Source organism: Topomyia yanbarensis, chromosome 3, assembly GCF_030247195.1.
Source record: "Topomyia yanbarensis strain Yona2022 chromosome 3, ASM3024719v1, whole genome shotgun sequence".
Classification (NCBI taxonomy): Eukaryota; Metazoa; Arthropoda; class Insecta; order Diptera; family Culicidae; genus Topomyia; species Topomyia yanbarensis.
Window position 1 is genome coordinate 73586629 of NC_080672.1, and position 23712 is coordinate 73610340.

A 23712-nucleotide genomic window follows, 5' to 3' on the forward strand; every position below is an offset into this window, starting at 1 on the left:
CGTAGCCCGGCATAATTTTACTGCGTTTCGTCACGCTACGGGTATGGGACCTTACTGGAGAATAGTGAGACTACAAATCGTAACGGGTCCGTTGGTTGCATGTTTCGGTTATACAATTTTTGAAATTTTACACACAATCAACCGCTTTCCTTGTACGGCTGTTCAGAACCAATTGGTCGCAAATCTACGAACGAACAGAACCATAACACTTGGGGCGTCATAATTGCCGGCACGCTCACGGCAGACTAAAAGGGTCGCTCATTGATGATGAATAAATTATACATTTTATTACTTACTTTAGATTTTCAGTCGTAGATGATTCCGTCCGAAGTAAGTTGTTGTTGATGGTTTCCTGCACCAATCCACAGAAACAATATATCCGTTTGTTTTGCTGCTCGAACGTATCTTCGTATGAAATCGAAACACTTGAGTGGCCTTCAATCACATCCAAATTAAGCACACTTTTTTTCTCTGTATTTACTTTCGAACTTTTTCGACACTTAAAACATTCCCGTCAGAGCGCTATTTCTATCACTTTTTCTTCGTAACTGTGCACACGCCTTTCTCACCTTGGCGAAAACTGATTGCTTCGTATTAATCAAACTAATCTGAGCTAGTTTCCGAACGATAAAACTTTAAACACTTGCCAAGCTGGATCTACACAACACTCGAAACCGGCAATCCACTTGTGAATGATCAATCCCCCGGGCAGGCAAATGGCAAACAACCAGCGACTCGGTGCTCAAATTCTGGAACAGAACGTTACCAGTAGACGACCTGCGGAGGGAACGAGAAGTAATAAGTAGTAAAGTAATAATTTATGATTAGTCATGAAATGCGGCTGAGTACTGTACAAGCAATCATTAACCTAGAGCTCAATCTGTACGATTGTTAACAGGTATTAAACTACTGAAGGGTTTGTTTGTATACACACACATCACACATCAGTAACAATAATAATCAACGAAAGGAACGCGGCTTCAGCGAACCGGCTTCGTCGATAGCGGTGCGACGATTAAATGCTATTTCCGTGGGAGAGGAAATGAGTTGCTAGAGAAGCTAGAAAAACTAGCTAACAGTGCTAATGAATTCAGAAACCAGCTGCGACGGCGATCGACGGTGGCGAACTTGACACTCTATTGATTGCGATCTGCTATAAATTAAAATGTTTGCACGCTGCTGTCATAGGTTAAATCGGTGTTTGGGCCCTAGAATTATTGAACGATAAACGGTGGGAATAGTACAGAAGAGATTAAGGGCAATTTGTTCTGTGATTGTTAGGGTTTTTCGTAATAAATAAAGTTGATGCTTCAGTAGTGTTAAAGTTTGATCGATCGATCGGTGTAGAATCTCGATCTTGTCACCCACAAATTGATTGAATATACGTCAGCAAATATTATTGAGTAAATTGTTGATTTCATTCCTTATTGTCACGACGTCCTCCACAGTACATTGTAAATAAAAGATTCTGTTATACGATCGCGGTAACTAAGTGGGGTTGCCATGGGTTACGGGAACACGTACACGCCGTTGACATAATAATAAAAAAAATTCCTGATTTGATTTTCCCTAATGAAAAGCACAACGCAGTATAACCACAGACGAACAGACATAACACTCGAAAACAATTCTTCGCTCGCTTCAAAGATAATTTCAATCAAGTATATTTTTATATGGGACTGTCATCGCATATGCGATTCTGGCGTCACTGGCAGATAAGCAAGCTTACGAGGGATATACCACTAGTGAAAAAAATGTTCCCTACCTTGAGGGATAACCCACTTTCAAATGCGTGTTTGGGACGGCCTTTATAAGGAGGCACTAATGTTCTCATAGTGTTACGTCTATTTGTATGTGGTATTTTTTCCATTTATTCTGGAGCGGTTCGTAGAGTAAGATCGTGTTACCGTGTCTCAGTTGCGTCATCTTCGATGTATGTTTTTCAAGTTTGCGATGTGATTCACTTCAAACAATAGCAATTGTTCATTGCGTGACAATTGAAATAATTTTAGAACCAAAACAAGGTAAACATTGTACCAAATACAAATACATATTTGTATTTGGTTGTACTATAAAAACGAGGTACCTAAACTACTATTGCTATAAGAATCGTCTTACCCGAATCACGCAAATCGAAAAGCTCATAACAATGCATATTTTTAACCGAATTGGACTGTGGCGGGTCCAGAAAGAGGGTCCTGGGAGACATGACCTCTCCCGAAAATTTTGAACCTGTTGAAAATTTTTAAATTAGTTTGCATTTTATATAAGTTTCAAACTCTAAATCTTTTCAAACCAAATTTGACCACCAAAACTGATTTTCATTAAATGAGGTTTTTACGTACTAGAGGGATTCCATGAGAAACCGGCCGACCACAAAATATGACCATCGTCGATTCGAACAAAACTTTGAAGTTGTGTTCGATTTATGAATCGCCATTATTTTCTCTGACAATTGCAATATTTTGATACAAGGGCAATTTTTTCAAAAGGGCGTAAACATTTCTACGTGCATTAATTTCTTTTTTTTTGTTCGATTATTGTATTTTATACAGCAAAACTTTCTGAGAACGAGTTTCAGGGAACGAATATTTATGTGCGAAAAAAATGTTGTGTCATTTTTCACAAAAACAAAAATTTTCTTTTTTGATTTTTTATATTTTAGAAACAAAAACCTAAAGAGAAAATAAATATTTTGAATGTGATTGTATGATGGAGAACCGTAGTAAAAAAGGTTTTCTAACAATAATTTTATACATTTTTTTAAATTTCATACTAATTGATAGGGTAAGGTGGGGCGAATCCGACCGTTGGGTAAACCCGACCCCCCTCTGTTACCAAAAATCAGAAGCACTACGCGAACTAATATCAATGTTGTCGTGTAGAGTATCGAAAATAATCATAATGGTGGTATGACAGCATTTTATTAGTCTACATTGAGATGCTCATGCGACAAAAAGTGTGTTTTTACAACTTTTGATTTGACTTTTGTGCATCATTGACTACAGGATATTTCTGATTGTTAAAGTGATTGCATAATAAATGTAAGTGGATTTAAATTCTTTGATTTAAGTCCTACAAAGTGCATAGATGAATTTAGTTCAACCTTTTTCATATATTTTTTAATTGCATCGAAATGAAAAATTACGCGGTGGGGCAAATCCGACCTCTAAATATTGGGGTAAATCCGACCGCTTTTTTGCTAAGAAAATTTTTATTTATCAAATTGAAATATATTTTTATTGTTATTATTTGTTATTTTAATGCAAAATGGTTCATAATTACAAACGAAAGACACAAAACCGTGATGATTATAGTATTTGTCGAGCAATTGCTCTGATGCAAATGGGAGTATCATTACGTGCTACTGCTCGTGATTTTAGCATTCCAAGATTAAAATTGATCTCCATTTTCTTCATGTTACAATTCAATAACACAACATTCATTGATTTATCATTGAAAAACTATAAAATTTGAGTAATATGTGCACTAAATCAACCAAAAACATAGGGGGTTTTTTTTTGAAAAAAGCAAAAATGAACATTTTTGTAAAACGCATGTATCTCAAGATATTCCGAAGATCCAAATAAAATGTTATATACAGAAAGTTGCCCAGGAGTCTAACCTTTAATTTGGTATATGAAATGACTTGATCCGATGTAAAATGAGCATTTTACAGCCAAAACCATTTACTAGGTCGGATTTGCCCCACCTTACCCTATACAAAACATTAATATTATTACAGAATATAATTCTTAGTCTTATTTTAAATCAAAATGTATTTAACAAAAATCTTCCAAAATGCGATAGCTTTCGAGATATTTGGAATTTTGTTCCAACAAAAACAGTTAATTCGTGTGGTTATACCCTTTATAAAAGTTATTGGCGTTACCCCCCATGGCAAAAATCTAATGTTTATCATTTTAAAGACGTAAAAAAACTTTTTCAGTGTATTTGAATCATGGAGAAGCTTTCAATAAAAAAGTTTTCCTAACAAGAACTTTTGACATATTTTTATAATTGATACTATTTGCAGTCAAAATACAATTTTCTTTTTTAATATGCTTTTAAACGCTATTTTAAATCAAAATGCTCATAACAAAAATTTTCTGAAATGTAGTAGTTCTCGAGATATTTCAAATTTCGTTTTAACAATACAATTCTTTTGTTTTCTTACGACATTTTCAAAAGTTATTCGCGTTTCTTAATCAGCAATAACAACATTTTCAAAAGGCCCATAACATTTCCTGTAACTTTCTCTTTGAAATCAAGGATATATTGAAAACCATTTGAAAGCCGGTCAGATTTACTCATTGCTCACCACCAAAAAAGAAAATAAACACGAGAAGCGGAAAGCAGCAATAATACTTGATTTTTTTTACTATTATTTTATGAATTGTAATCTATTATTTTTGAATTGTATACGAAATCAAAAAAGGCGAATGACCCTTGGGGTTAAAACCTTAATAAACAAACGAACAACAAACAACATTTTAGAATTGGGTAACGCGAATAACTTTTAAAAAGAGCATAATCACACGAATTAACTTTTTTGTTGGATCAAAATTCCAAATATCTCGAAAACTACCGCATTTTGGAAGATTTGGATATAAAATTTAAACTAATTTGAAATTTCTCAACAAGTAAAAAAAATCGGGGGGTGGTCCGGACCCCCAAGGCACTCCCCCTGGATCCGCCACTGGTAGAGATAGATTCGGTGGAAATGCTAAGCAAGATGCTTTTAAAAGCCTGGGAAATATTGAAACTGAATCCTGGAAAAGATTATATGAGAATCCAACCCAGAACCAGATCTCAGAGTAGCCGAATTCAATCAAATGACAATTGATGTGTTACTTGTTCAAATTATTTTTGATCAGGGAGAAATTTAAAAAAAGTCATTGCCTCATTTATTGTTTTACGATTTAAAAAAATAAATACAAGTGCCTAGCCCTTGGCCGTAACTATGCTTAAGTTAGCATAAACACTTTATTAAATAGTTACAGATTCACCATGTAGAAAATGCGGTATTGTTATCATTAGAGCATCTATTTCTCGATGGTTTTCAGTTTCTCGGGATTCGAGAAATAAATAATTAATTTCTCGGGAAATCCCGGTATTCCGGGAATACAGGAAAAACATTGTAAATAAAACTGTTTTATTAAAGTAAAAGAAATTAAGTTTTAATAACCGATGGATTGCACAGACAGCTGCATCAAAATGAGTTTTGGAAGATGATCGGAGTAGAATGACCCTTAGGGTTGGTTTTTGTGACAAAGCATTTCAATGGTATTTGGTCAATTTAATGCAAAGTATCTCATTGGATGTCTTATAAATTGAATAAATGATTCAGTTGCTCCGCCAAGTTCAAAAACGTGATATACAGAATCCGTTTCTGTTACAATAAATTCAACACCTCTTCGAATGAAGATTGAATCAAAATCGAGTGAATAACGAATGAACGATGCAATGCGAAGAGAAGTCCACCATTGATTTCCCGTTTATATTTGTGCGAGTATCTAGATCACGTGACCATGCAAAAATACTACATCCCCGAAAGCGGCAGTTAAAGAGTTTAGAAGCGCAGAACGTTCGTTAGAGCTATCACCTTCCATCCCCAGGGCGTAAAATGTTTACATGTATGAATGTAATGAATATATGAATTAATAGATACAGACAAATTCATTCATGAAAATACAGCCGGTCGGTAGAAGATAGGTTGTATACTAGACCTCTCCACATTTTAAAAAAGTTTTGAAATATACATTAGTCAGCCCAGATTTTTGTTCTACGTGTGAATTTAAGAAGTTTCGCCAAAAATGACTTAAGTTGGACATGATTTAGGGGTGTCTCCAATAAAAAAATCGTGTTTTGCTATGTTTCCATAGTAAGATCACTTACACTCTGATTCAATAGGCCCTACATGCCCACATATCATCAAATGTTGCTCCTGAGACATATCTTAACATGTTTTAACAGGTGAACATAGCTTTAATCGCAATAGAAAACTTGTTAACTGGATGTTTATATAGAAAAGTATATCAAAATCAAGAAAAATTAGTAGTACTTTTTCTTGGTTTTGAAATTCTTTTCAATATAAAAATTCAGTTAACAAATTTTCTATTGCGATTAGAGCTATGTTCACCTGTTAAAATTTGTTAAGATATATCTCAAGAACAGTAATATCAGTAATTACTACCCTTTTCGATGAAGTTTTGATCAAAATATTCTCTACTTAAGTTCCTTTGAAAAAATATAAAAAAATCCTGGAATTTCCGAAATCCCGGGAACGAATAAATATAATTTCCCGGGATTAGAAAATCCCGGGTACTGCAAAAATCCTGGGATTGTTGGAAAAAAAATTCCCGGTATGGAAGCTCTAAGTAAAAATTCTAAAATATGTAAACGAAAAAAAGGGAGTCGAAAAAAGCAAGATTTATAAATCATTACTTTATTTAATAATATAGTTGCATACAAAAATACCGTGACCCAGTAACAATTCTACGAAATAACGGTATGGATCCGAGCAAGCAATGTTAACACTTCCCAAAACTGGTTGTATCCACTCCGATTCCCGCAAAAAAACATACCATCGACAAAGCCGTTAATTTATGTTTCCGTCCCACGCGAACGTCAGTGAGTGCAGTACAGTGGTTGACTCAGTGCTGGTATGCGACGAATGATACAAGAGAAACATGTCTTCCTTCAAATTCGATTGCCCAAAAAAGTCCCACTGCAGCTCCATATTCATTGAACTTCAACCAATTTAACCCGGATCAGGGCAAAACGAACCGGGTTCCCCGCTCATTTTCCGTTTTCCGCTTCCCGGTCCTGATGGTGAACCCGATGGCAAATGCACCCTGCGGCGTCCGGGTCGAGGTTTAATGGCTTTCATTGTTATGACATTTCCTCTGCTGTGCTGTGTGGTTGGTGAAACGAATATAGGTACTAACCCATACCGTTTGAAAGCAGCCCTGCGAAGCACGCGACTTCGGCGGTAACCGCAAAAGACAATTCGAACGAAGGCCATATGCTGGAGCTTGATCATAGGGGAGTTTTGATCCATAAAATTAAAGAGAAAAAGTGTTTCCACGTTCGGAATAGGGCAAATAAATTTATCAGTCGGGAGCCATTAATCAGTGCTTCAGTGCATTAATTGAGGCAACCGCCGCCCTTGGTGTTTATTTTGGGTAGTTTTATCGGGCGGAAATGGAACTACGGCTCTGCTAAATGTAGGTTTATTTGATTGAGACTGCTAGACGTAATATTTATTACAGCTAATATTACGATGTTAAAACAATAATTTCATTATTTTCGGTCAGAGATCTTGATAATTTTATCCTTTACCTAGTTAACAGATAGTTGGCATGTAGTTTCCATATGTTTGAAATATACAAGATTCCCATCAAAAAGATTGTTGATAAAAAATGCTCCGATTTAAACGCTTTGATTAGGAGACAATGAGTACAAAATTTGAACATGAAACTGAATGCTAACGGGTCTCATATCGCGAGAGCATAACATTTACTACTCGCCCTAGGTCAAACTGCCTCATATAAAAACTACATTCCGTAGAAGTTATAGCTCTAGTTCGCTTTAATTATAGCCGCACTGTAAATTGAGTCACTCAATGTGATAATATCTTACTATTAATCTACTTGTTCTCCACTCTCGTCTAATTGATCTAGATCAGTTAGCGTCCTTCTAGCACACTTTCAATTAAGTTAAACTTACTCGATTGTATGAAATGCATCAAATCCGCTCACTACTGACGTGAGCTCCCTCCTTCCTTTCCCTGAAGAAGCGAATGATTTATCTTGCCCGAACATCTTACACACGAGCAAGGTGACGTGCAAAGTGTTCTATTACTTTGTGTCCCGTCGTATGTACGAGGAGGTGACGCAATTGAAATACAGGATAATTTATGCACCTCGATTTCTTTCACGTTTCATACGATTCCGAGTGGTTACGATTTCGGTCGCAAAATATGCAAAATGGACCCCGATGACGTGAGACGTTCGAGTCATGCAAACCGTCGGATAGTATCGTGAGCACTAATGCACATATTCCACGTCCAAGGTTCCAGTCGTTATTTACTATGAAACAATAAAAGTGAATTCAAGTAGACGGCTGTACACGCAATCTTCGTCGAATGCACCTAACTACTTTCCACGGAGCGGTGACCACAGTGAAAAGCAATCCAACAATTCTCAAGAATTGAAATTTCCTTATTAATATGTTCCCATTATTCAACAGTAGCATTGCCATAACGCATTCATTCTATGGTCGCTCCGCAGTCACGAGTTTATGAGCTGCCATTTGGGTAATCCACACCTGTTAGCTACATATGGCCACGCTTCTCAAAACTGGCTTAAAATCAATCCACAAGAGATTCACGTCACGACACCCATAATATCTTTTTAATGACTAATTAGAGTTAGACTCCATATATGTACAACATACTAACTATAATAGTTTTATGCGATAACACTTCCTTCCTCTCGTCTATTGTTGCAGCGCGTCAACGGGCCCGAAATGTGTTCCGTGGCATGCGTATATGCATATGTCCTCGGTTGTTGTCTTTGATGTGACATAGTGGCCCATAAAAAGAATGAGAATAAATTACGGTCTCGAAATGTATACATACGCTTGCGACGTTCTGGAGGTTCGAGTGCGGTGCCATCCGTCGGTTGTTGGTATAGTTGAAATGAATGATAATATTATCGCAGAAACTGGCCATCATGCGTGCGTGTGCCACTGATCAAATTGGGTTGACTTGTAGGGATATCACACACAACTAGCATGTTAATCATTTCAGAGTTTGGTTTCATATGATTGATTAACTCAGTTCCGTCTTACTTGTTGATCAAGTTTCACTGTCCGTTGTTAGATGATCTGTACGTTTCTTTATCTCAACGGTTGAAAGTTGTAAAATTTTTTGGAAATGGCTTTAATCCAAGTAATAATTCATGTGCCAAATGGGTGAAGGACGAGCATAGTGTAGTTGGTAGGATCACTTTGTACGCAGCTCGTTTGGGTTCAGATCCCAGCATTTTTTAAATAAAAAAAAGTGAGGTGAATGACCCTAATGTTGAAAACTTTTTAATCGTCATGATAATAAGTTTTTATGGTTTACGATAACTTTTTTAAAGTTTGACTGAGCATATCTGGATTTATTATTCCTTTGTCAAGTAAATACACACTCCTAAAAATTTAATTTGACGTAAACTACGTAGCGACGCTGTCTTTTCATTCTTTGCGTTCCTCTTTTGCGCCGGGCTCTAGACCTATGCATAAAGGATTTCCTCTAAAATACCCAACATTTTGTAAAATATATGCAGAACAAGAATCGTCGTCAAACCTGTTTGAAAACATACCTATCGATACCGGTCGGACCGTATGTGATTTTCCAGATCAGAGAGAAACCACTTAGTATTCTAAAAATTTCAAAAGCTTTAACGCACCATTCGACGCAGGATCAACGCGTATATGTATCCACGCACAAAGTGGTGATCGACGATGTAGTCATGGTCAACGAGAAAAAATTGAATTGAGACAATCGTCTTCAGTGTCAGGTTGGCTCATGAATCATTTACTCCAGCAGAAGAGCTTTGGCGTCATCTGAAAATCATTTGATACATCAATGCATCAGTTCTTCGTTTATGTTTTGCCGGAATATCTTCCTAGCGTGATGTTCACGATATTTGAGAATTATTTTAATTAAAACACCTTTTATTTACCTTTTCTATTTTTTTGGTCTCCTGAGATTTTTTCCGAAGACTACCCGATTGGGAGCAAAAGTGGTTCCATATCATCGGATTGATTATTATATTATTATCGTATCTTTTTAAATTCAACAAATCGAAAGTTACTTTGTTCCGCAAAAATACGTGTTTCGATACCGACACACATTGTAGAATTAATCCTGTTAAGACAGATGTTCTCCTTTTAATTTCTCTATAATAATAATGAAGAACTGTTTTTTTCACCATCAATCGATACTAGTATTTCAACTATTACGTATAGTCTTCTTCGTTGTGGAAGATATCAAGAAAGTAGGAGAATAACTAAAAACGTTATCATTAAAAAACAAATTTTAAGGGGTCTTACATAAAAAATGCTGAAAACACAAAATTTCTATCTTAATTAGCTTGGAAATAAATTTTGTATATCACTTATAGGTAAACTATTCGCAATAATTGAACGTTGTATTCCTATATATCAATCTTAAAGGTAATAACTTCTCCGAACAAACTATACTTCTAAAATTAACAAGTTAGACGCTATTAATTTTGGGCGCAAAAACAACGTTTTAAAATACTGTGCATTATCTCAATGTTTGAGGCTCTGTTACTTAGTTCGCTCTTATCCAAGTAGCATTTATAGTTTTATAGCGCACTACAAGTACATTATAAGTTTTAAGGAGATCTTCAGGAGTGCTATAAAACCACAAATGTTACTAGGGTACTTCACACCGACAATATTTACTGTGAAACATTATAATTTACTTCCAGTTACATCACTGCCTTATAAAAAAAAATTGAATTTTTTTATTGGCCTAAAATTTGCTTTAGGGTCTAAAAAATGATATGACAAAATATGGAGGGCGACTATGAAATAAAAATGTTCAAATTTTCAATTCTACCGCAATCCCTTTATGTATGCCAAGAGTGTACTAAAAACTTTGACGGAATTTTTCTCGAAATCACTTTTTGAGCTGGTCGGAAATGTAACTCGAACAACAGATGATTTTTTATCGTTACGAAATATTCATAGTATATTCAAAATTGCTTTCTCCAGCAACGTACGTAGAATTTTAGGGGAGACTGGGGCTAGTTGGCGGTCTTTTTTTATTTTTCCCATTTTGAGTTGCATAAAATGGCAGACTATTGGCAACATCTCTGAGTTCTATCAAAGTGTTTGTTGCATTATTTTTGTTTTTATAGACAAAAGTATGTGACGCGGAAAACCCGTCAACTTACCCCAGCCCCGGGCTAAGTTGGCGGTATGTATGTATGTGTTCGCCAGCAAATAAGCAATCAAATTGAAGTTCAATTACTTCAAGGGTCCTTTTGGAACGTGCTGAATGTCTTTTCAGACTTTGTAGGGACGGTGATCACTTTACGACACCTTGTTAGTTTCGGTAACTCAGCACAGTATATGGGCTATTTTTTTCACTCTCTCTCTCTATCTATCTATCTATCTATCTATCTATCTATCTATCTATCTATCTATCTATCTATCTATCTATCTATCTATCTATCTATCTATCCTTCTATCTATCTATCTCTCTCTATCTATCTCTCTCTCTCTCTCTCTCTCTCTCTCTCTCTCTCTCTCTCTCGCATTAGACAGTTTTCGTAGGTAGCAGTTAACTATTGCTAAGCGTTCGCTTCTTTTATTTGAGTAAAAAACTCTTAAAGTTTATACAGCATGATAGAACGTTGATCGAGTTTGTTCAGCTTACAGCACATTTCCACAAGTTTAAAAAAGGGCGAGTTTTTAACAGCAACACTTTTTCCCAAGGCTACCTACATTTTCGACTCAATCTGTCTTTTTCAAGACTCGATCGTTGTCAAGAATAATTCAGCCTATAGAAATCTTAAATTCTTCCAACATGTCTGAGTCCTGTCCCAGAAAGACCGTGTGCCAAATATCAATAAGAAACTAAAATGGTTAACTTCTCCACATGAAAATCAAATTGATTGTAGCAACTCATTCGATGTTTTATCCGAATGTGAAGCTGAAGAAATTAGTAAATTTCCATGCATTGTACGTATTGCCAATGACAAGAAATCTCCTTGCCGATAACAGTGATGATCTCCGACTTCAGAGCCTTTCGAACTGAGCTTTCAACGTTCTTTTGGGATGTAAAAGCCTTTTTTCAGATTGGTCGCATAGGATAATGTTGAACTTCAGCGGATGGAATAATTGGTCACAAACGCCGTTTTCAGTATCTCACGGAGAAGTTAAATAAATGTTATTCATATGATTTTAGAATAGGTAGACTATTCAAGGCTGTCTTGAAAGGGTTATCGCAAGGTCAAAGTTTGGACGAAATATCTGACGAATAGAAGAATTTACTTGGCCTTCCTCGAAGACTACATATTAAGAAGACTGTATCTCTTTCCTTTCCCCATACAAACGAGGAGCGACAGAGGTTACAGCGCTTGTATTGGAAGAAGCTTAATGTAAAAGTGTATATGTGTATGTGCATCACTATGGGAAGTACTACCTTTACCTGCAAGTGGCATTGCTGTTACTGTCTCCAGATTCAGTACAGAGTTGCCAGTCTTCTTAATATGCAGTCTTCGTTTTCCTTCTTGACATGTTATTCTTACGAAGAGAAAGGCAAACGGAACTCACACGCCCCCGCGAAAGCATTATATAGGGTAATTTCGGGAGAGGTGCCGCGTCGGGTGAGATGCCGCACGCTCTACTTCTCGTATATAGGATCATTTTTATAAGGTGATATGAAATTTGTGAGTTTGTCTTTCGAAGATTTACAACACTGGCGATGTAAAATAATCCTTATTATTAACTCACGAAAATTTTATTAATGATTATGTGCATTCAGTTGCATCACGGAATGCCGAAAATTTTTCAGCACTGCATTAAAATTACTTAAATTTTTAATTGTTCGTTTTTTTTGGTAAATTATGTATTAGTTGATTAGCTGGGACCTTTTAGAAGGCATTCTAAACATGAGCACGGTCATCCATAATTTCAGAGAAAAATGTCTTCGTGCGGCATCTCTCTCCTACAATTCGGACAGATGCCGCATCAAAATTGCGGGTCAGATGCCGCACTCGATGGCGGAGGATATGTAGCTAAAATGTATTTTTTTGCCTCGGAATGTCATTGAATGATCATTTGCGACAGGTAATGTGAATCCACAAACTAACGGACCTAACACAGTGTCACATAGGATTATGTGTCTAATTATTTATATATTTAAACGAGCGATATGTATCTAAGTATTAATTACTTCGGTTTATTCTTTAATTTTCCAGGTACTAATTTTCGCGAACGCATTGATTTGTAGTGATGTCAATATTGGGATAAAAACGAAAATTTCAACGAATTGATGCATTTTCAAAATGAATCTTTCAAGAACAAACCAAAGTCATATAAATTCATTGTTGGGAGAAACAGCCAAACACTGCTTTTAAGGAACTTCAACCAACACATAGATATATATCGCTCGTACAAACATATAGATAAATAGTACCCTTAATTAAATTACTCTAACTTTCCCGTTACACAATTTTTTTAGATAGAAATATTTTTAGATTATTGGATAAAAACAATATTTCTAAAAATGGTAGTACCCTCTAAAGAAAAGTTAAGGCCCTAGCCGATTTATTGGTGTAATCAAACTTCATGAAACTCAGCTGAACACACCTAATCACAAAAACATCAACGAGAGTTCAAAAATACTTTTATTCATCATTTTTCAGTTTGTGACCACGGTGCGGCATCTTTCCCGCAATGACCTTTTTTTAAAATGTTCGTGGAAATTCAATGAATTTTTTTTCATGGCAAAAACCATTTCACAGTATTTTAGTAACTTAACGCAATTGACAAAAATGATTTCATCAAAAATTGAATGGTTTACTTTGATGCAGGATCGATTTTTAGAAATGTGCGGCATCTGTCCCCAAATTACCCTAAAGAACGTTTTAGCTAACTCGTGCGGCTAAAGGACATGGCTGGAAATGAAACTCGAGCAAATGATTTTTGATCGCTTTGAAGTTTTCATAGTTTATTCAAAATTGATTTCTACAGCGACGTAGGATTTTATTTTTTTGTTGCTTAAGTTTTTTTAATTAACTTTGTGTCGATTTTTATGACATTTTCGGCGTTTTTTCACTCAAAAGTGTGCTATTTTGCGAAAAATCAAAATATCGAAAAAAAATCCTACGTGCGTCGCTTGCTATTGACATAAGGAATCAGAAAAACTTCAGTTTTTGGCTCTAGGAAAAAAATACGGGAGATAGATTTCCGGCCGTAGAACCCTTCCGAAAAAAACTTGCATGGGGGATAATACTGCACAGCCACCATCTTATGATGAAATTACTAAAATTATTTTGTGTGATTCAATATTTATGTTATAAATCCCATTTAACAAGATCTCGATTCACCTCTTTATTGCGTCAAGAAAAATTCTCGAATAAATCCTATTTTTTCGTGCTCTACAGTGGTGTAACCCCTCAAGCGTGTTCATCAAATTCAATATAGAATTTCTCTACCTATACAAAGATTTTCTATATCAGTCACAGCATCCTACAATAGTGCGTAATGCTTCAGTGGCAGATAACGAGACAAAAATAAACGACAACTACCATGTCTCCAATTTCATTTCCACGCAACGCTTCCTCGGTTCCAATCGATCTAGGTAGCATTATAGAAGAAAAATTGATTATTTTTTGCAGCAATCAATGTTTCAATTGATGACTGCAATGCTAAATTCTAGCATCACGTTCGAAGCTTTTCAAACTGGATAGAAATTTGCTAACAAAATTGTAATGAATTTGTAGTTCAATAATGGCTTTTAGGGGTAACATACCTTTTTGCGAAAAAATTAAGAAAGTTTGAATTTACTTAAAGGCATAAAGTAATAATTTTATTACATTAAAGTTATAAAAATTTGGTAGTACATTTTTCAGTGAAAAACAAGCATTAGTTTATAAAAATATCTTAATAATTGCCAGAATTATGGCTTTTTCCCCGAAATCCTTTTAAATTTAGGAGGCTAGCGGTGATCACGATTGAAAACCAATAGATCAACTAAAATCCCAACACTCAAAAAATTCCATTAGCATAGGAGTATTCCGCGTACCTTAACGATTAGTCGAATATATAATATTTTTTCCTGCATTCGGGTACGTTTCCCCTAAAAATCGATGCTTTAAGCTCTAAAAATTGCATTAAAAAAGTCTTACCCTTAGAAAAATTATGCATAAAAAAGAAATCGTTAAGGTACGAGAAAAACTAATTACAATCAATTGAAGATCGGTTAAGAAAGAAGAAGATCGGTTAAGAAATTTGTCGGAAATCCTGATCACAAAAAAGCCATTGTTGGAAAATGACATTTCGAGATAATCAAGTTTAAAATTTGAAGTTACCACTGCTCTTGGTAGACGAAGCGCGCTTCGAAGCGCTGTAGCTATCGATCTATTTCTCGGATCTGTGAAAATTTGGGAAAATATTTTCAAGGAGTTGTACTTTCAGATAAAGTAATAAAAAAATCGATTTTTTGAAAACTAAAAAGGTACGTAACCTCTAAATCATTTCAATTTATTAAACTACTCGTTCATTAAAAACGCACGAAGACGAATTGTTCAACCTTTAAATGACCCGTATTAACATTTTCAATGACCTAGCGAGCAACCTGATTTCTTGAAAGAAGATTTACAAGAAATCGGTAGAAATTCTTTATAATTGGCGAATTAATGCTCAAAGCAATTCCAACTATTTTTTAGTGATTGCTCTGCTAGTTATTATTCAGTTTTGTTCCTGAATGGACCTAGGTGTTAGTCGTCCGTAAGGAATCCATCAACAATTGATTTGGTTTTGACAGATAAAAATCACATTCGTAGCAAATTGATTACACATGCTGACTTTAATTCTGATCACCTTCCAATAACTTTTTCACTATCTGAAGAATCACTTTCCAATCCCATTAGGTCAGTGTTTAATTATTACAAAGCGAACTGTGTAAGGTACAAAACTCATATTGAGATAAATGTTTATTAATATCATGATTTACAGAATACAAAAATTTAAGTGATTCTATAATTGATGCTAGAAATTTATCAATACCAACAACACAGATAAAATTTATTACTCCTATTATTGCGACAATCTTCAACTCCTGATTCGCTTGAAGAATGTTCGAAGATGTCAGTATCAACGTTCTCGCGATCCTGCTATGAAATTCATCTGTCAGGATCTACAAGAAGAAATTAAGTATAGATTCATACTCTTAACAATTGAAAATTTGCGAAAAAAGTTTAACAAATCAAGCCATGTTCTAAACCTTTCTGACAACTTTCTAAGTTTCTTAAGAAACCTCTGAAACCAATTCCAGCTTGGAAAGGTGACAGCATACTTCTTACAAACGGAGAAAACCTCGAGAACTTGCTCAGCAGTACATGATTTTAATCTCAACTTAAGAAGCTATATTTTTACGTTAAAAAGTTACTTTACATACTTTGGGAAAAAACTAAAGGCCGATAAGCAGATTTTTTCCAAATTTACGGCAAACAAACTTGAAATGCAATATGAAAAACCAAGCCTTAACCCATCGACCCCTAATTTTGCATAGTTATATGGGACTCTAAAAGGAAACAAAAATATTCTGTTCTGACAACAAACTATTTTGCCCCACCCTAATATGTATTGACAGTCTTTAGGGTAGACTAAAAAACACTGTGAGTTTGAATTATATTACATCAAGCAATAATGAACGCCTTTTATTATAATTCCTACTCGGTTGAATACATTCACCATCGATTTCCGAGTGACATCATTGATTGCCATTCGTCACCTCTTATGCCGATAAGTGCCACTGAACATAATAGGCACGTGTGACTATTGTCAACTAAGTGCTTCCAGTCACAATAAAACCTAAGAAAGGCTGACTACAGAGGACATTAATCAACTCCCTGTTCCGGCAGGCTTGTTAACGTCACGGCCAGCGTGATGTGACGGTAGCGAAGGACACTCGAGAGCAGTTGGACAACAAAAAACATCGAATCTACGGGTGGCCAATTAGGGTTATCATTGCGGTTGGCTATTGTTGACCGATTGATATGTGTATTGGAGCGGAAAGGTGGTTAACTGAAGCTGAATTCTTTAGCATTCCTGATTGGAACTAGAATGAATCAGGGATTAAATCGCTCGCACTCTTTGTCTCCTAAAGTAATATCTCTATCAGGGATTCGTACACGGGAATGCTGTCCAATAAAACGTTTCACACATATCCGCTATGAATGTTAAATCAAACGATTTGTTTTCTGGGTAAAATGTTATTGCCGAAAGGCGAAAACTAGTGATCTCCCCAACAGTGTCGAAGTAGCTAATTGAACATTTCCGGCCAAAGCTTCCATCAATTTGTAGTTTATAATTTCTCAAATTTCTATCTATATGTATCCCACCGAAAAGACCTACTATCGACTAAACCCCGTCCAGTCGCGCTAAAATGTGCCAGTGGAATTTCGCACTAGTCAGCTTCCAGTTTAGTTTTTTTTGTTTTTGGTTCAGCTTACTGATTACCATCAGCATGATTTAAGCTGTTGGAAGAAATAATGCCTTAGCCTTGACATTAAGCCGCTGGACACGATGTTGGCAGACTGGTTGACGGACCGGCCAGCCGGCCGGCCGGCAGTTGGTTAATTTGCATTTGGAAAACTGTATGGCGATTCCGAAATTCGTTCAATCCATCCACCATACCGTGCACTAGGGTGGCGAGATGAAGTGGAATACGTGCTGGTTAGATAAGTCAAGTACCAAAATTATAGCTTCTTATTATTTCAAATATATAATGGGTTGTTCATTTGAATGCGTAGGTAGCCGATGATTTAAAAAAAAATTAATCTAAGATTGCACGTCACGAATGATAATATTTATCCAAAAACATCATAGTAATAACTTTCATTTTTCTACTCTCGACAGATGGTGTTTCGACAGAAGGAAGATTTACGCTATCCCACCCTACAATTTAGCACATACACTACCTCATATTATCAAAAATGGCGGAAATGCAGCTGCATATAATATGCAAATCCGACAGTTTCGCTTACAAAGCAGAGCAGCTGAGAAAGTTTTACGTCGACGTCTTCCAGCGCTGGGCATTGATCGATGTCTTCGAGGGGCAATCGACTTATGATTCTGATTCGTTTTTTTTTCTTTTGCATGATGTATCAATTTTAATGGACTGCCGGCGGCGGAGGTTAAGTGAAAGTACTTAACGTCAGCATTTCACCGACAGGGTAGCCAATGTAGTGCGAAAGTAATTTTTTGCTGCGGAAAAATTGGAATCGATTAAATTTTATTGACCCGTTTATGAGGTGAATTAATCTCACCGCAAAATCGATTAGTTTGAAATTTCGACGTAAATGCTGGTCGTCTTGATTTTATTGGGTGTGTAGATGTTCCGAGTCATGGTGTTAAGCAGTTCAAATGGGTAATATAAAAATGAGAATCAATATTGTGATTCGAAGACAAGCATTGTGGTTTAACTGTGAACGCTTGGAAAAGCGGCCATCTTGGAAAACGAAAAATGCATTTTGTTTCTTACACCGTTGTAATTTATTTATTTATAATTTATAATAATGGGCATAACGATGTGAGAATGTGGTTCGAAAATTAAAGAAAGATAAATTGAGAGATAGGAAAGCAATTTGATTAATTTAATTTAATAGTTTTTATATTTTATCGGATTATTTGAAATAGCAAGTGGAAACTTAGAGTTTTTTAGAAGATTTCGATACCGTGTAGGTTGATGACCATTGACCATGTAGTCGTTTTACGTTGATCTAACAGAGAAAAATTATTCAGACATAACATGACGTTTATGGTTCAACTGAGAACGCCTCCAAAAGCGGCAATCTTGGAAAACGAAAAAAGCAGTTTTTTCAGTGTATTCGGGACATTTTTGTGAAGATATTGTCCCGAATACACTGAAAAAACTGCTTTTTTCGTTTTCCAAGATTGCCGCTTTTGGATGCGTTCTCGGTTGAACCTTAAACGTCATTCAGACATAAGTCTGAATAATTTTTCTCTATTAGTTCAACGTAAAACGACTACATGGTCAATGGTCATCAACCTACACGGTATCGAAAACTTCTAAAAAACTCTAAGTTTCGACTTGCTATTTGAAATAATCCGATAAAATATAAAAACTATTAAATTAAATTAATCAAATTGCTTTCCTATCTCTCAATTTATCTTTCTTTAATTTTCGAACCACATTCTCACATCGTTATGCCCATTATTATAAATTGATTCGTCACTGTTCATAAGTCTTCCGTCGATTTGGATTTAGAAATCCCACGCAAACTTGAGGTCGCGTTTCAAAAACCATTCAACCGCCATTCAAGCCATTTTGTTGTGGTCACGGAGGAACACTTTCGTGTCGTGTAACCGATCTACATCTATAGTTGGTGTTGTCAACAGTTTTTTTTTCTTCTTCCGTTTAAACAATCTCTGTCTTTCTGTCTGTCTGTCTCTCCCACTCTATTTGCCGTCCGAAAGGAAATCAATCCCAATCACGCAACAGCGACTGTTTCGGTTCATTGACTCTTTTTTGCTACACAGACACACACCATGCCGGTGGGTGGTTTCCGATGAAACCTTGTCTCGTGCGGCACCCTCTGGATGGATAATAGCTAGCGGCTTGACGGTCCTTGATAAGCAAACTATCGTTAGTATTTGCGTTTTCGGAAGCTCGGATGACAGCCCCGGTCATTAGGGCTCAGCATGGTGGAGACTGGGCATGTTGGTAGAGTTTGGGCGTAAGTATTTACTTCCGTGTATAGGATTGTCGAAAGGTGTTTTTTTTTATATTCGCGAGGTAGAGCAACATTATTGATTAATGGTTATTGCTGTGGTTTGTTTGTGACGCACAGTAATGCCCCTAAAAGACAGTCAAATGGAATTACTAGCTTTCGATGACGTTTTCGTGCCTAAAGAGTGTTACGATCAAAAATTGATCAACTTTAACTAGAAGTATGTTTTCATTGGATGCCTCTCATTTGAAAGATGTAAGCGTTTAGCAGTATGTCTACTGTTTGATTTTGACATTTACTTTTCGGGTATGAAAATGGCAACGAAGCCAAATTTTGCATGCGCATCGCGAAAATCCGAACTACTTGTTCCCCAAGATGGCGAAATTATTGAATGTGACCAAATCAACGGTCACCAACGTTTGTCGACAACCAGGGAGACTGAATCGGAGGGAAATCGGAAACCGGACGCCGCAAAAACGACAAACAAAGTGGCCAGCTATTTCAAGCGGAACCCCAACTTCTCCGTCCGAGTTGTCGCAAGGCTCAGGGTCGGCGGATCACGCGGGTAGTATGGGTCGTATTACCTACTCGAAAGTTTGGAACAAACCAAAACCTAAGATTAACCATGTATGTGTCTCGCGAACAAATTACATATGTCTGAAATTCTTGATGTACAACAATCTTCAACAATTTTTCTCTTCAGATACTAATATCTTTACTTTACAATTATTGTTTTTTAAATATGGGATAATAATTAGGATTTGTTTGAAATTTGAAAATATTTTTTATATTAATACTAAGAGAAATGCATCAACATCTACATCCAAAACAAGAAATTCAGATCGAAATACAACAAAACATTAATGCAATTTTATTCAAACTAAAGAAACTAGAAATATTTTAAAAGACTAGATATACGATAGAAGCAGAGGTACAAATATTCAAATTCATTGCATGAAAATTGATCATATTCAGCCGCATTTATTTTCAATATTTAGTGACACTGTGAAAACGGCAAACCGCCCGTTGATCTATGCAGATTTTCATTCGTTTCCGATTAGTACACGAAGCGAACGCGCAGCAACGAATTAAAGGCCTTAGTAGGCCCTGGCACAATATAAGCGATGATAATTGTTGTTTTATATGCTTTACCGGCATTTGAAAACATTTGCCTAGATAATTAGTGAAATGAATATTAGTAGAGTTAGTACTGACTGAGCTTGAACTATAGCTGTCATTAGAATGGGATATGCGAGAAACCTGCTTCCAGCAAAATCATGCCTTTTTCCCCCTCTTCATAGTGGATCTACGCGGATTGTCTACGTATACATTGACATACTCCATTTGATTTGCTGCAAGCAGGTTTCTCGCATCCTACTGTATGGCAATGCTCAGCTTCTCGCCGCCACTCTGTCAGCGGCATTAGGTTGCAAACAGAGTGGCGGCGAGAGTTTGAGCTGGAGCTGATATTGACATTACCCAGTCAAACTCCGGAATTCTGACTGGTTTTCTTGCGGAATTCCAGTTCAAACAAAACAACCGATTCCGAGTCAGAATTTCTGGTTTAGTTGCCTCGAATTTGTTATTGTTTGAGTACAGAATCCGATACAGATTTTTCTAGAGAATAGTACAGATAGAAAAGATTTTTCAACTCCTGGTACAAATACAATTGCGGCAATACTGCCCATGATCGCATTGTCCCGTTTTCAATGGGTTTCCTATCTTTATGCGTCTGTTATGGGATTATAGGCAGTATAAAGGTTTTAACCTAAGTGTCATTAGTCTCGTTTTTCGGGTTGGAAAAATCTCTATAACAATTTCTAACCCCATGTGCGGCCAAACCAGGTGAGCTGCGTACAAGACAGTCGATTTACCAACTACACTATACCCGCCCCTTTTAACAAGAACTGTTTTTTGATTAATAAATAAAGCGAGGAGGAACACTATTGTGCTTTTTATAAGGAAAGTTAAATAAATACACAGGAGGGATTTATTCCAACATCAGAGTAACAGAGACCATATCAGGGAAAGTGAAGAGAGGACGGATAACAATCGCAGGGAAAAGAAGAAATCAAACTTGCAGTTTTCTTGCAAACGGCAGATCACCGTCGGGACACCATGGACCGAATCGTCGACTGATCTTCCCTAAAACCGCTGGGAGCTCTTTAGTGACCTGATTGACAGGTAGCTGTTAGCATATCAACCAAAGGAGAAGAGGTATCTAAATTTGGATATTGATCGCGTTTAAAAAATATGCATATGAGTAACATTTGTTACTCAACAACATGTTTAATGTCGCGATATCCGTAAACAAAGCGCCGAGACCGCTCTCCACGACCCCAATACACTAGAGATACGCATCCAACGTGTAATGATTGGGTATGACCCGATATATCAGCTTAATGACGTCGTCATCCTTATCCATCCCTTAAAAGCAAGGTTAGTTTGATACCTTTGGGAATCCTAAACTACCATTGTTCCACGAAATTTGCCAATTTTCTAGCATCCTCTGACAAAAAATACTGAACACTCGTTGAAGCTATACGATCTTACATAAATATTACCTTTTAGTGTCTAAGTGATCGCCTACCCGGAATTAAGCAATGTGAAAGAACCCAAACTAAGATAGTCTGGTATTATTTTTCAGGCAAAACACTCAGGAACTCCACGTTTTCCCCAGGAAATACAAGGAGTACTTTCCATGTTCCATAGAAAGGAGAGCCTCCATGGAACTGAAACGATATGGGCATGGTCGTTGATACGTAAATATAAAATAATCAGTTTCGTGAGGAGGATGTTTGCGGCACAGCCTCTTTAATGATCGCCCTCACCACTACGATATGCGTACAACAATGCTTAGCACTTGGTGTCAGAGAATTTTTGTGTCTAAAGAACAATCATTACGTTTTTATACAGTACTAGCTAATACCCATCGCGAGTTTCTGCGACTTTTATATAAGGAAAACATAATTTGTTCCGAAGCGCCATCTGGCGGGCAGATAATCCCCAACCAATAGCACACAAACACGCTCCATAACAAACGCCTACCATGTACAAATTTTTACGGCAATCGGTTAAGCCGTTTGGGTGTCTATTAATCATGTACATACAAACATTGACTTTTATATATTTAGATTATCTTTTCATCGCGAAACGTATATTGTTTGAAAGTGGACGGTATGCTGCTGCCGCCAAAAAAGGATTCTTGATTTCGTGGATTCCGATCAAAGGTTGAATCGAATACACGACATATGGACTAGCCACAAGACGCAAAATTGCTTCTCTCGCTAATCCGTCGCCGAACCGGGGCCAATATTCGTGTTTTTTCAACTTTCAACAAGTTTTTCATTTGTGTTACTAACGTTGATTATATGCGGAATAGTCGGGCAATCCAACGTTCAAAAAGTCTTTATTCAACCTTTTCGCGTACAATTCTGAGCACATTTTGTCCCATAACGGAGTGTAAGATCGTACACAGGTGTTCGCTCTGGGTACTCGTTTAGTCTGACCTTAATACTCGCAGTGTCGAGAATAAAACCAGCCAAAATCTTGTACTCTTCCACCGGAGGAATTTCTTATTTTGATTCGATTGTTTCAGATATAGTGGACTTGTAGCTGTTGCAATCGATGAGTATACTCCAATTGTTGCGAGGTCGACTACAATGATAAATTTAACGCACATGGGTATTCGTTTCATTTCTACCGTATACAAGACGGTCACATTGAAACTGTCGCAAAATATCATGCATTAAGGTAGATCGGTTATCATCGTCAAAACTCAAACCCCATAACACTCTGTGGGAGTTGAAGTCTTCTAGAACCAGCTGAGGCGCGAGTAGGGTTTTAGTGTTGTCTGAAAGCCTTTTATGTGGGATGTATGTAGAAGCAATGCATAAGTCTTTGCCTTTGATTCAGACTTAACAAGCGACAAGAACGTTAAAGTTGTGGAAGTTAAGATGTACGTCGGAAATTATTCAGGTTTTACACAAAGCAAAGCAACACTCTGCAGATTGTTTATTACATGTTTCAAAAAATTGATGAGATGTCTACAAACAATGATCAAATCGTTCGATAAATTATCCATTGAATGATACTGCTTCAAAAGTGTTCTCACTGTTGAAAGTTTTTAATATCCAGTACACGATATCATATATTTCATCTCTCCAGTAGTAGGTCCAACCCTGCTGAAATATAGGGATAC

General features: G+C 36.5%; 1 long non-coding RNA gene across 1 annotated transcript in view; it reads right to left on the minus strand.

The window, feature by feature from the left end:
• Positions 1-277: 277 nt before the first annotated feature.
• LOC131689795 (uncharacterized) overlaps positions 278-23712 on the minus strand; it is a 130549-nt gene continuing 107114 nt past the window's right edge. The window contains exon 4 of the long non-coding RNA XR_009305473.1: positions 278-777. This is a non-coding gene — a long non-coding RNA (uncharacterized LOC131689795). The remainder of the gene's footprint in view (positions 778-23712) is intronic.